The sequence below is a fragment of the Cornus florida genome, unplaced genomic scaffold, assembly GCF_030987335.1.
Source record: "Cornus florida cultivar Cherokee Brave unplaced genomic scaffold, ASM3098733v1 CherokeeBrave_3.0.0_Hap2_Chr11, whole genome shotgun sequence".
Lineage (NCBI taxonomy): Eukaryota > Viridiplantae > Streptophyta > Magnoliopsida > Cornales > Cornaceae > Cornus > Cornus florida.
Genome location: NW_026775581.1, coordinates 129182915 through 129193788, shown reverse-complemented (window position 1 = coordinate 129193788; position 10874 = coordinate 129182915). Strand labels below are relative to the sequence as shown.

General features: G+C 35.7%; 1 long non-coding RNA gene across 1 annotated transcript; it reads left to right on the top strand.

Annotated features, from left to right (window-relative positions):
- The first annotated feature begins 257 nt into the window (after positions 1 to 257).
- Positions 258 to 10056, top strand: LOC132285922 (uncharacterized). The gene is made up of 3 exons (XR_009472640.1): positions 258 to 1229; positions 3614 to 3753; positions 8622 to 10056. It is a non-coding gene; the product is annotated as an uncharacterized LOC132285922 (long non-coding RNA).
- The last annotated feature ends 818 nt before the right edge of the window (positions 10057 to 10874 follow it).

Sequence of the window (10874 nt, the reverse complement as noted above, 5' to 3'; positions counted from 1 at the left end):
AAAACCTAAACCAAACATATCAATCCAGATTGGTTTATCGGTTCAACCGATTTTTGGTGCACCCCTCTGAAATACTATTGTAATTGCTTTCATTCTGCCATTTTGAACTTTATATTTATTAGTATTTATGATTAAGAAGATAAGTAATAATATTCATAATTAATATACTTACAGCGTCAAAGTGTATATATATATATATGCAATTTGTAAGTGCAACTCTATATACTTAAGTATTGCACTTTATACTAGAAATAGTATAATAGAAAGAAAAAAAAAAAATTGATTAATTAGATTGGATTATAACCATAGGCAATAGTATTTATGAATATGAAATACTCTTCTCTTATTGGAACGTTTTTTTTTTCTCCTGCTCTCTCTTTTTGGGAATGGAAAGATGCAGCTAAGGTCAAATACTGTATAAGGCCAAGCTAAGAAGCAATTGTTCGACTGAGCACAAAGTGAGTGACCTTTGAAGTATCTTCTGTTGCAATCCATCCAAATACTGTATACCAGTGCGGCAAAGGCATAATGTTAACTAGAGGTTCTAGGGTTAGCTTTCTCCTTCCATAGTTGACAAGTCAATTCATCCGTAGAGGATGGACGTGTGTGGAATGCACGCAACGTGCTTGTAAAAATTTCCAAATGGGAGATATAAATGGGCATTGAATGAAAAAGTGGTTGTGAGATTCAGGATAGGTAGAACACAAATTGGGAACGTGGTTGGGAGCTTGTGGTGGATTGCAAGCCAAAGAATGAAGTTATGCTTGGGTAATAGTAATACAAGGGGAGAACCAAGTGAAGTGAGTCCATGGAAGGGGAAGAGGAATTTGGCAGTGTGAGAGAGGGAGAAATTGCCTGTGGGTTAGGGAAGAAGCCTTTTGACCTTATAATGCCTATCAAGAGCCAACATTGGCAGAGCATTTGGGCTGTTAAAGCTGTGGGATCATGGTTAAGAGAGAAGGAGGCAGTTTCCATGAGGAGCCATTAATGAAAGCACTAACCTTTGTATTGAGCTCAAAGGGAGAGTTCTGAATTTTCTCTGTTGTAAATAAGGTGTGCAAAGGGCCTATGGAGCACCAGTTGTCAAACCAGAAATTGGAGTTCATACCTTTACCATTTTCTATTTTGACAAGGGTTTTGATGGTCGGCCTGAGTTGGAGAAGCTTTTACCAATTCCAAGAGCACTGTTGTGGAATCTTCAGAAGCCGTATGCATCTACCTCTTAACAGGTAATTCTGACCCATTGTGCCCATAATGATGAGTTTCTGTTGATAGAACTTGCCATAGTTGTTTCATAATAGTAATTTTGTTCAAAGTTTGAATACGAGGAAAACCAAGGCCACCGGCTGATTTTGGTGAGCATACGGTAGTCCAAGCTACCTTTGCACCACCTTTCTTGAGTTTCTGATCTCTTTACAGAAACTTCCTAAGAATGCAGTTGAGTTCTTTGAAAGTGCATATAGGAAGAATGAATTTAGAGGTCCAGAACATCAGCATGCTGCATAGTTCTGTAGTTCTGTAGGCCTTTCTTTCTTAACAAATAGATGGCTTAATATGTCCACCATAATAACTTATAAAAAATATATATATATATATATATATATATGTCCACCATAATAATTATGAAAAGAGTGATGATCCTTTGAGATTACTCAATGATAATTGCGAAAAGAGTGATGCTTTGGGTCGAAGAGGCCATAAAAGGGTCAGAAGTGCTCAGCTAGCCTCTTCGACTAATCCCTCGACCCCAAAATCATTTTTCTTATGAAAATGAGCAATCAGTTTCTGATTAATGAGCTTTCCATCCAATTTACATCCCGCAATATTACTGTTGCACTTCTTGTGCCAGTATTAAATCTAGTCTGAACATGTAGACACCAAAAGAGGCACTTCCTCAACCCCCTTGGAGTAAACAAGAGAGCAAAAGATGTAAAGCCTAGAAGACTTGAGTTTATGACACAGAATAAAAAATAGCAATGTCAATAATAAGCTGAAATTGAACTCATTTCAATCAATGCAAGATATCCTTCAAGATTTAAATAAAAAGGAAAAAGGAAAATCCATTCCTAATGGCTTAAATGGAACACGTGCAGTAATCAGCTTTTTAATGATTTTCACAAACTGAAGGATCAAGGATACTACCAATCGACCATTAGTCCAATGGTATAAAATCTTCATCCTCAAAGGGGAGGTGAGGGATTTGAGTCCATAGTGGGTAATTTGTGAAATGTATGTGTGAGTACTTACTTAATCCAAAATGTGTATGTATATATTATATATATTGTACAATCCAAAATGATGGAAAACTGATTGAGAAAGAAAAGATAGAGAAGAGGAAACAGGTAAAAAAGAAAGGGCATTATCAGCGAATCAATTTCTTTACAATAGTTTCAAATTTTCAAAAATTCAATTTTCGAAAAAAAGAAGAAGAGTACTTTGATTCCACTTTTAAAAAGATAAATTATTATTATTTTAAAGAAGATATAGTCCCTCCTCAATACTTCTAAAACTCACAGATGAAGATTAATATATAATTTTAGATATTTTTCTCTTAGACACCATCTTACGAAAATACATGACAAGAATGGTTCATGTATTTTTGTTAACCATTAGGAGACATTAGTATAATATTTAACTTTTTCTCTTCGGTCTTAACATTTCTCACTAGTAATCAGTTGTGGGTTATTTGCAAGGGAATGCCACTGTATTTACTTTGTTATTGTAGTTGAGCTCCATTTACTTGGTTATCCGATGAGTGGTTTGTGAAGCAAAAGAAACTTGTTATGCCTATTTATCTCCTGACACCTTGCATTTTATATATTTATTGCTGAAATAAAATTGATACATATTTTCTTTTATTTCTGACTTGATATTAATTTTATCTACAGAAACAAATTCTTGTTCCTTTCCCTATTTCTTTTTATTTTGCTTAAATGGCTTGCGTGGTGGTTCTCTTTTTGATTAATTAGTGTTCTATGTTGAGACTGTTGTGTTAGAGCAAACCATTAATTGGTTACACATGAACCATTTAAATCTTGTCCCAAATAATGAGAAACCCATTAGTGAATTTAACCAATCACATAGTTCTGAAACCCTAACTTAATCACGGGGAGTCCTGTAGAGATTCCAGATACACCAACTGATTTCATTGATGAGTTATATGTGGCAGCTCATTCCTTGGCATGTTTATGGTATTCACATGTAATTGGTATTTCCGAACCTGATATTTACCTCTAATCTGATCTGATTATCGTCACAACCTGCATCTACTGTTTCATGATGGGTGTATTCTATCTTCTTATATGTTTAGGCAGTCAGTTCTTTCATTTTGGCCGCTGACATCTTGATAGAGCTCTATGATCTCTCAATAATTCTTCAACTGTAGCAGAACTTGGAGTTTCTTACTATTTATGTTGGCCTTTGTATATCCATAAAATCCTGAACTCCGTATCCGTTGAGAATTACTGTTTTGCCTTATATTCAATCTGCATATAACAAAGAGAGTTGAAACTCTGGATAAAGATTAGTTCATTGAAGAAATATGTTTATGGATGCCTAGTCGGAGGCATAACAAATTTAATCTTTCTATGATATTCTTTATCTTCCATTACAGGGCTGCCATTTTTTGCGCAGTTGATGTGTCAGCTCCATATTTCAGATCTCTGATGTACCTTAATAGATGGGGTTAAATGGCATTGGTTGCTTTGGTTTCTCATTGGGGATGACCTGATAGTATCTTCTGCTGTTGTTCCGGTAAGAAGTGAGCAATATTTACCTCCAATAAATTGTACTAAGGTTAAGCTTGGTAGTATAATAAGAATTGTGAGCTGTGAAACTAAACCAAATCCAAGCATAAACTATCTGCAAGAATTGAAATTGAGGTAATGTGTTTCACTGCAAAATCTTGAAAAACATTAGGAAAAAATTATTTTTCAACTGGGGGGTTTAGGCCTGAACTTGAATGGGATTCAATAAATGTAACGACCCTAAACTGAAAACTAATTATAAAAAAAAAAAAATTGGCATGACCTCTGCTAAAAAGGGGCCTACAACCTGCTCAAATGAAAAAAATGCAATGTCCCTTCCTGGCCCTTCAAGACTTATCTAAGCTGTCCCAACACACAATACAAAAATAATAATAATAATAATAATAATACATTCCCAAAACAATTATATCAACAACCTCCACAACATGACTCATCATCATCATCCCATTCAACACAAAATATTTACATAGTCTCGCTTCCCTTCAAAATACCAACAAGAGTTATAGTTTACAATACATGACCATGGCTTGCAAAATGCATACACGTCACTATGGTTTTGAGACTTTACAAAAGTGTAGCGAATATACAAAAGATAGCAAAAAAAATAAATTCTTAGTCCTCCTTAAGTTTGTGATGGTTCAGTGTCCACAACTTCTTTCTCGAGTCCTGAAAAAAATATCAAATGATAGGGTGAGCATAAAGCTCAATAGGTGGTGCCTAAGACACACCTCTTATGGCCCCGTGAATCCAAATAATGAATAGGTATAGAGGATAGGGGTCATGTTATGTCGGAAAAGAATACAACATAAATTCCAATTTCAAATAAACAATGTCATGCCATGATATGCAATGTCATGTATGTCGCTCCCCATTTTAAAAATTCAAATCCATTGCTTTTCAAACTGTTAATATAACTCGTCCTTTGGTGACTCCGCAACGACACGAGAGAAGGATTGGCTACTGTCCCTGACCCTTGGTACCCCCGCGGTGTCATTTGGGGCCCAGCAAGCTCAACCACGCTAAGGTATTTTTCCTTAGTTCTCTCTAGGTTACATTAACACACCGGCCCTTTGGTGACTCCGCGGCGACCGGGTTTTCTCAAAATCATTTGATCAAAACTTCTCCATCAAAATCCCCTTTTTATTTTCAAATCATTTTACCCTTTTTCATGCCCAATGTTTTGTATGCATATCACATCCCCTTTCAATATTATGAGATTGGAGAAATTAATATTACACAAATAAAATGCTTCCTCATAACAATTTCTAACAAGTTAATAATTATCATAAGCATGAAAATTTAACATTTAAGCATGTTCTACATACAAGTCAAGTAATACACATAATCATGTTACCCATACACAACATATATATCATTAAAAAGGCAAATAACTCAAATTAAACATGCTAGATAACAATTATTGGAAGAAAACTCACAAAGGAACAAGAAATTGGGCATTAGAAACCCCTACCTCAAATTAAGCCAAAAACCTCCAAATCAAATGCCCTAGATCTCGAAATTCCCAAGTGCACTAAACTAGGAATTGGTCCAATCAACTTGTAAGCCTCGCCGTGAGCTTTAATTTGCCGCAAATGGCACTTAAAAATACTAAGAATTGAGAGAGGAATCAAGAATTGAAGCCTTGAAGTGAAAAAAGAAAAAAAAGAAAGCTGAGAGTAACAAAGAGACCAGCGGGAGAGATGAGAGAATGGTGAGACCAAACATGGTCTCTTAGCCTTAAGTTTGATATTGGTGGGTCCCACTCATTTTCTTTTTATTTTTCCTTATTCTTTTATTCTTATTTTACACCACATAAAAATATATATACACATCTATTTTACAATCACATAAAACCTATGAAGCACGGACACCGACACGGGACACAGGTATGATACGACACGGACATGGCGATACGTCAAATCTCAAAAAAAACAAGATACGGACACTGCAGGGATACGGTAATAAAATAATAATATAATTTTATTATTTATAAAAAATTAATTTTTTTCCAAATTTTTTAATTCATAATTCATATAATTTAAGCTCACTATAAATTTTATTTTCTTTTTTTAAAAAAAAATATAAGAATTTATAGTCTCAAATTTATTAAATTACAAACAAATAGAGATAATAACTTTATATCCAAATAGAACTAGTTAAACCTTCTAACCAAACAAGTGCTAAGAAAAAGATGAGATATAGCTTCTCTCTCCTCCTCATCTACGTGTCTCTCTCTCTGACCTTCTTATCATCTTATCTCTAGTCCTCCTTTTTCCTCTCACCAAACCAAATCAACAATGCAAAGCACGAATCACTACCCACTCTAGACAACGCCGTCTTTGGAGGCGGAGAACAAGTTGCGAGGGAAGGATGGGGTGAAGAAGGAGAAGGGTGATGACAGCGGATGAGTGGTGTGAGGTTGCCGGAGGTTGAGAAATCTTAAGTCTTTATGGTGTCGTCAGCGCCACCGGATATAGCGACAGAGCCGAAGGCGTTAACCGATTTATAGAGAAAAGGTGGGAGGGGAAGGAGAAGAGTAGGGTTAGGATTGTTTGAGTTCCCGTGTCGTCCGGCGTATCGCTGCCATGTCTTTCCCGTGTCCTCCGGCGTATCGCTGCCGCGTCTTTCCGTATCCGGTATTTATTTATTTATTAAAAAAACAGGATACGTTTTTTAGGTGTCGAACACGTGTCCAAGCTCTAAACACGCATGTCCGTGTTGTACACATGTCCGATACCGGTACGCAGACCCTAAATGCCGTGTCGGTGCTTCCCAGCATAAAACACATTAAATAAAATGATTATGATGCAAATGGACCCAATTAAAATCCTCATATGCAACAATTCCAGTAGCGGGTCCCACACGAAACTGTCCGGCCCGAAAAACGGAAAAATGCGAAAATGATCACTCTTGCATTTCAAAGAATCCTGGACTCAATGAAATGCTCCAAACAACTCTCGGACACAACCGGCACACTTCGCAGTATCCAGTTCGCACAATGTGAAAAGACAAAAATGCCCTCGCATCAACAAAATTCTGAAAAAATGAAAAACGGAGAAAATTGAAAACATCACAATAAATCTCTCTATCATAGCAACCATATGAGCCAGGATTATTGGACTCCATGATGGAGAACTTGATGGACCCATCTGAGAAGCCCATGGCTAGACAGTTTGAGTCCTTATGCTAATATGCTTAACTTTTAAAAGAGAAGGCCAGATATTCAAGCTTTGTTTTCAATGGCCAGTAGTGAAAAAGAGTTCTGGTTTTTTTGAATTGTAAAGTTACCAACCACTTATTGGTCATTATTTAGCCCTAGTTTGCCAACATGGTAAGAAGTCAAACAAATAAAAATTTAAGTTAGTTTTTTATTTTATTTTATTTTATTTTTTTCTTTGGCAATAGCAAAGAAATTCTCATAATGTTCTTAGAGAGACTCAAACTCTCTACCTTTTACTTTGAAAGAAGAGAAAATACCACTAAACCACAATTTTGATAATGACTTTTACAATGCTAATCCACCCACCTTCAATTAAATTGATGGCACTAGTGACCAGGCTCCATTTTCCTCCATTAAATTCACTACATTGACCACTAACTTAATGATATTTCCTCTAGCTTTCAAAATGAAATGTGAGGTTGAAATTCCTATAAAGATAAATACATGCATCAATTTCTTATATATATATATAACTCATTCTGTTGCATTTCAATTAAAAAAAAAACACACAGAGAAAAACAAAACACTAAGGCCTGTTTGGCATGTGATATGTTTTGGGCGTTATGTTTTTTATCAATACCAAAATAACTGTTTTATTGTAGTAGTGTTTTGGGTAGAAATCGGAACCATGTTTGGTAACAAAAATTTGAATAAAGAAATTCGTAAATTTGCTTTAGTTCTTCCGCTACAGTACCAAAACACACAATATCACCAAATTGGTGATATCGGTTTGGGCCAAAAAATCTGATATGTTATGAACTATTCCAAACTAACATCAGCCATCCCAAACATGATATGGTCCCAAATTTGAAGATCAATATCAGAAAAATAATATCATAACACATTCCAAACAGACTGAAACAACACGCTATCTAAATTCAAAATATCAAAGGTAATAGGAGGAGAACACTCCTTGCAGTTGCAGAACCACTGATCTTTGAGAGGAGAGTACTTCTATTCACAGCACGAGCAGCTCTGTTTGCAAGAACGAGAGGCACCTAGTGCCAAATAGAAACTTCAGCAGCTTGAAAAAAGATCTAAATTCTTCACAAAAAATAAAAATTAGGACCAGAGCTTCCTCTGTAATCTCCAACCTCATCACAGACTGGCAGCACCTTCCACAGTCATCTCTGAGAATCCCCATATCAGAATCAATTTTAAAGCTTCTCTAACATAATAGCTTCTGCCACTGTAGCTGAAAGAGAATGATGGCAAAAAACAGTGCAATTCTTATAGGAAATCCAGCATGGTCACGAATAATACATATACATATATATATATATGCATGTATGTCTATTATTTACCCTTAGGCATCGGATAATGTTTCTCAGGTTTCTTCTTTTGCGCTTCTTATGTTCTTCACGTGTTGTGTCTGTTTGTTTCTCTCTATTGCTCTCACTTCCAAATTTAGTAGTATGTTCTCAATCTTCTTCTTGTGTTCCTTCCTTTTAGTATCCTAAACTTGAATCCTAGAAAGGGGGTTCGGTATATGAGATCCTGAAAATTTGGACATCCAAAGGTATTGTCAGTTGGGTCAGTGATGTTCATCACATATACACACACAATTTTTGTTTTGCAATTTTATTCTTATTGGTTATCACATACTTCACTTATAATTTTGATATGTGGCACAGGCCGAAGTTTGACACACTACACTTGTTGGTTTGGATGCATATGGTATTCTGAAAGAGAACTAAGACTGCTCATTCACAGGTGACATTTTTGTCTCAGGTTCACTTCAGCAGTTCTCTTCACTGTATTCAGTTGATTATTTTATGGTTAATGCTTCTACTTTTAAAAGGAAAATTTTCATTCCTCACACGCTGTTTGTATGTTTTTATTTCTTTTTTACTTTGAAAATTGCCTGTTCCTTTTTGGTCGTTATAAATTCGTTCATCATCTTCCTGAGGACAATTTTTGGTGCGCTCTCTCTCTCTTAAAGAAAGAACAGTAGATATATACACACATATAACTGTAGCATTTAAACAGAATACATTTCAAGCCATTTGGAAGGTTTAGAAATCCTAAACCTTGCAAGACATAATCCAAGACTCATGAAACAAGAAAACACTTGATAGAACACCATTCAAACCTTAATAACCTGAAGAAAGAATACATTGCCAAAAACAAGAGCCTGAACTTCAGAGATGATGCGCACCTAGATATAGGCTGGATGAAGTTTGGCTGGAGACTTACTTCTCTCATGCAGAGGCAGCAATTTACTGGTCGTGCTGAATTGCTTTATCCAATTCGAAGTTTTGTTTTTCAATTACTAATTTATTGCCACGGAAGTTTTCCTGCCATGCACTTGTAGAGAGCCAATTCATGTGTGGCCATGCCATTGTGTATTGTTTAAATCCATATTTCTTCTCCTCGAAATTCCAGCTTACCGGTGCAATGGCTTTCTTCGAGTAGGCCTTGGTTAGAGGTTAATCCTATCAGTGAATGGTAGGCCAAGAATGTCATATACAACAAATCTAACGTTCTTCTTCTGTTTCACTCGTATATTTCCCCATTTGTTTGTACTTATTTGTAATATTTTATCGAAACAAGGGTTCCAAGATCTGTATAAAATTATAGTAACATAATTGGTAATTAACCTAATTATTTCATTTTCACAGTCAGTAGGAAATTTAATAATAATGTTATATATATCTAAGTATTTGGTTAATAAATGTGATATTGAGGCTCCACAACAAAAAATAAAAAATAAAAAAATGTATAGGCCGGTGAGTATATGATAAAGCAACAGTACTGAAAGCAAGTCTGTATTTCAGGAAATCAGAATTGTATGGTAGGACTCACATCCCACCGGAATTGAGTCACGGGTGAGGTGCCCCAGATTCACCACTTGTTTAAACAATCATAAGATAATTCATTTCTTCTAAGATAGAAACCATGCCAATAAATTAGGTAAACAGAGTACTGCATATTGATGTTTAAGTTATAGAATATAAGACACAATAATGATCTCTCTGCTCTCTCTCTCTCTCTCTCCCAATTATCCATGTCCTGCTGCAGCTTATGGCTGCTAAATTGATCATATAATATGCAGTTCTCTTGCTAACATGCATTGCCTTTCCACTTTTGGTCTGTAGCTAAAATGGTTCTTAGTGTTTTCCGGTTGACTTCCTTTCATCTGTTAGCTTTAATCCTCAGCGTATTTTAATTTTCAACAGAACAACTTAATTTGCTTCCTCACCTAAACTCGTTGGGATAGAAAATGAGATCCAGTCGACCACCGGTGGTGACGAAACATAGCCAAGGCTGTTAGTAATGAAGAGGTAGTCTCCTAAATCCCTAATTTCAAGCAATGTTCTTCAGCTTATCTTTCTTTCAAATTACAAACTGAAATAATTAAGTTGCTACAACTAGAGAGCTAACCAAAACCGCAATGACTATAATGGACAAACTTCTAAACGTGGCAAACAGTTGTATAGATATGGAAGAAAACATATACTAGTGGGAAGAAAAACTCGTGTGCTATCATCATTAACGACCAAATCTAGTTCACAACAACTTCTGCTACTTGATCATTCATATATTAAAAAATCATTACCCTATACTTAAATGTACCATAATTAATTAATTAATTAACAGAGGTAAAGGGATTATTCATCATCACATGTTCCATCATACAATTGCTTTGACAACTCGAAACGACACGAGGGGCATATATGACTCTTTTTCAGATGCTCTGCAATGCAGCTGACATGATATATATGAGAGCATGAGCATGAGCATGGCATGCTTGTGACTCGTGACCCAATGAGTATCTCAACGTTACATATAGCACAAAGAGATTGTTCGTCACCTTCACCTTCAAATTTCAGCGTCTCTAGTCCCTGGAAGTAGTCCTTCATTGCTAGTTCCAACAATGACAATTC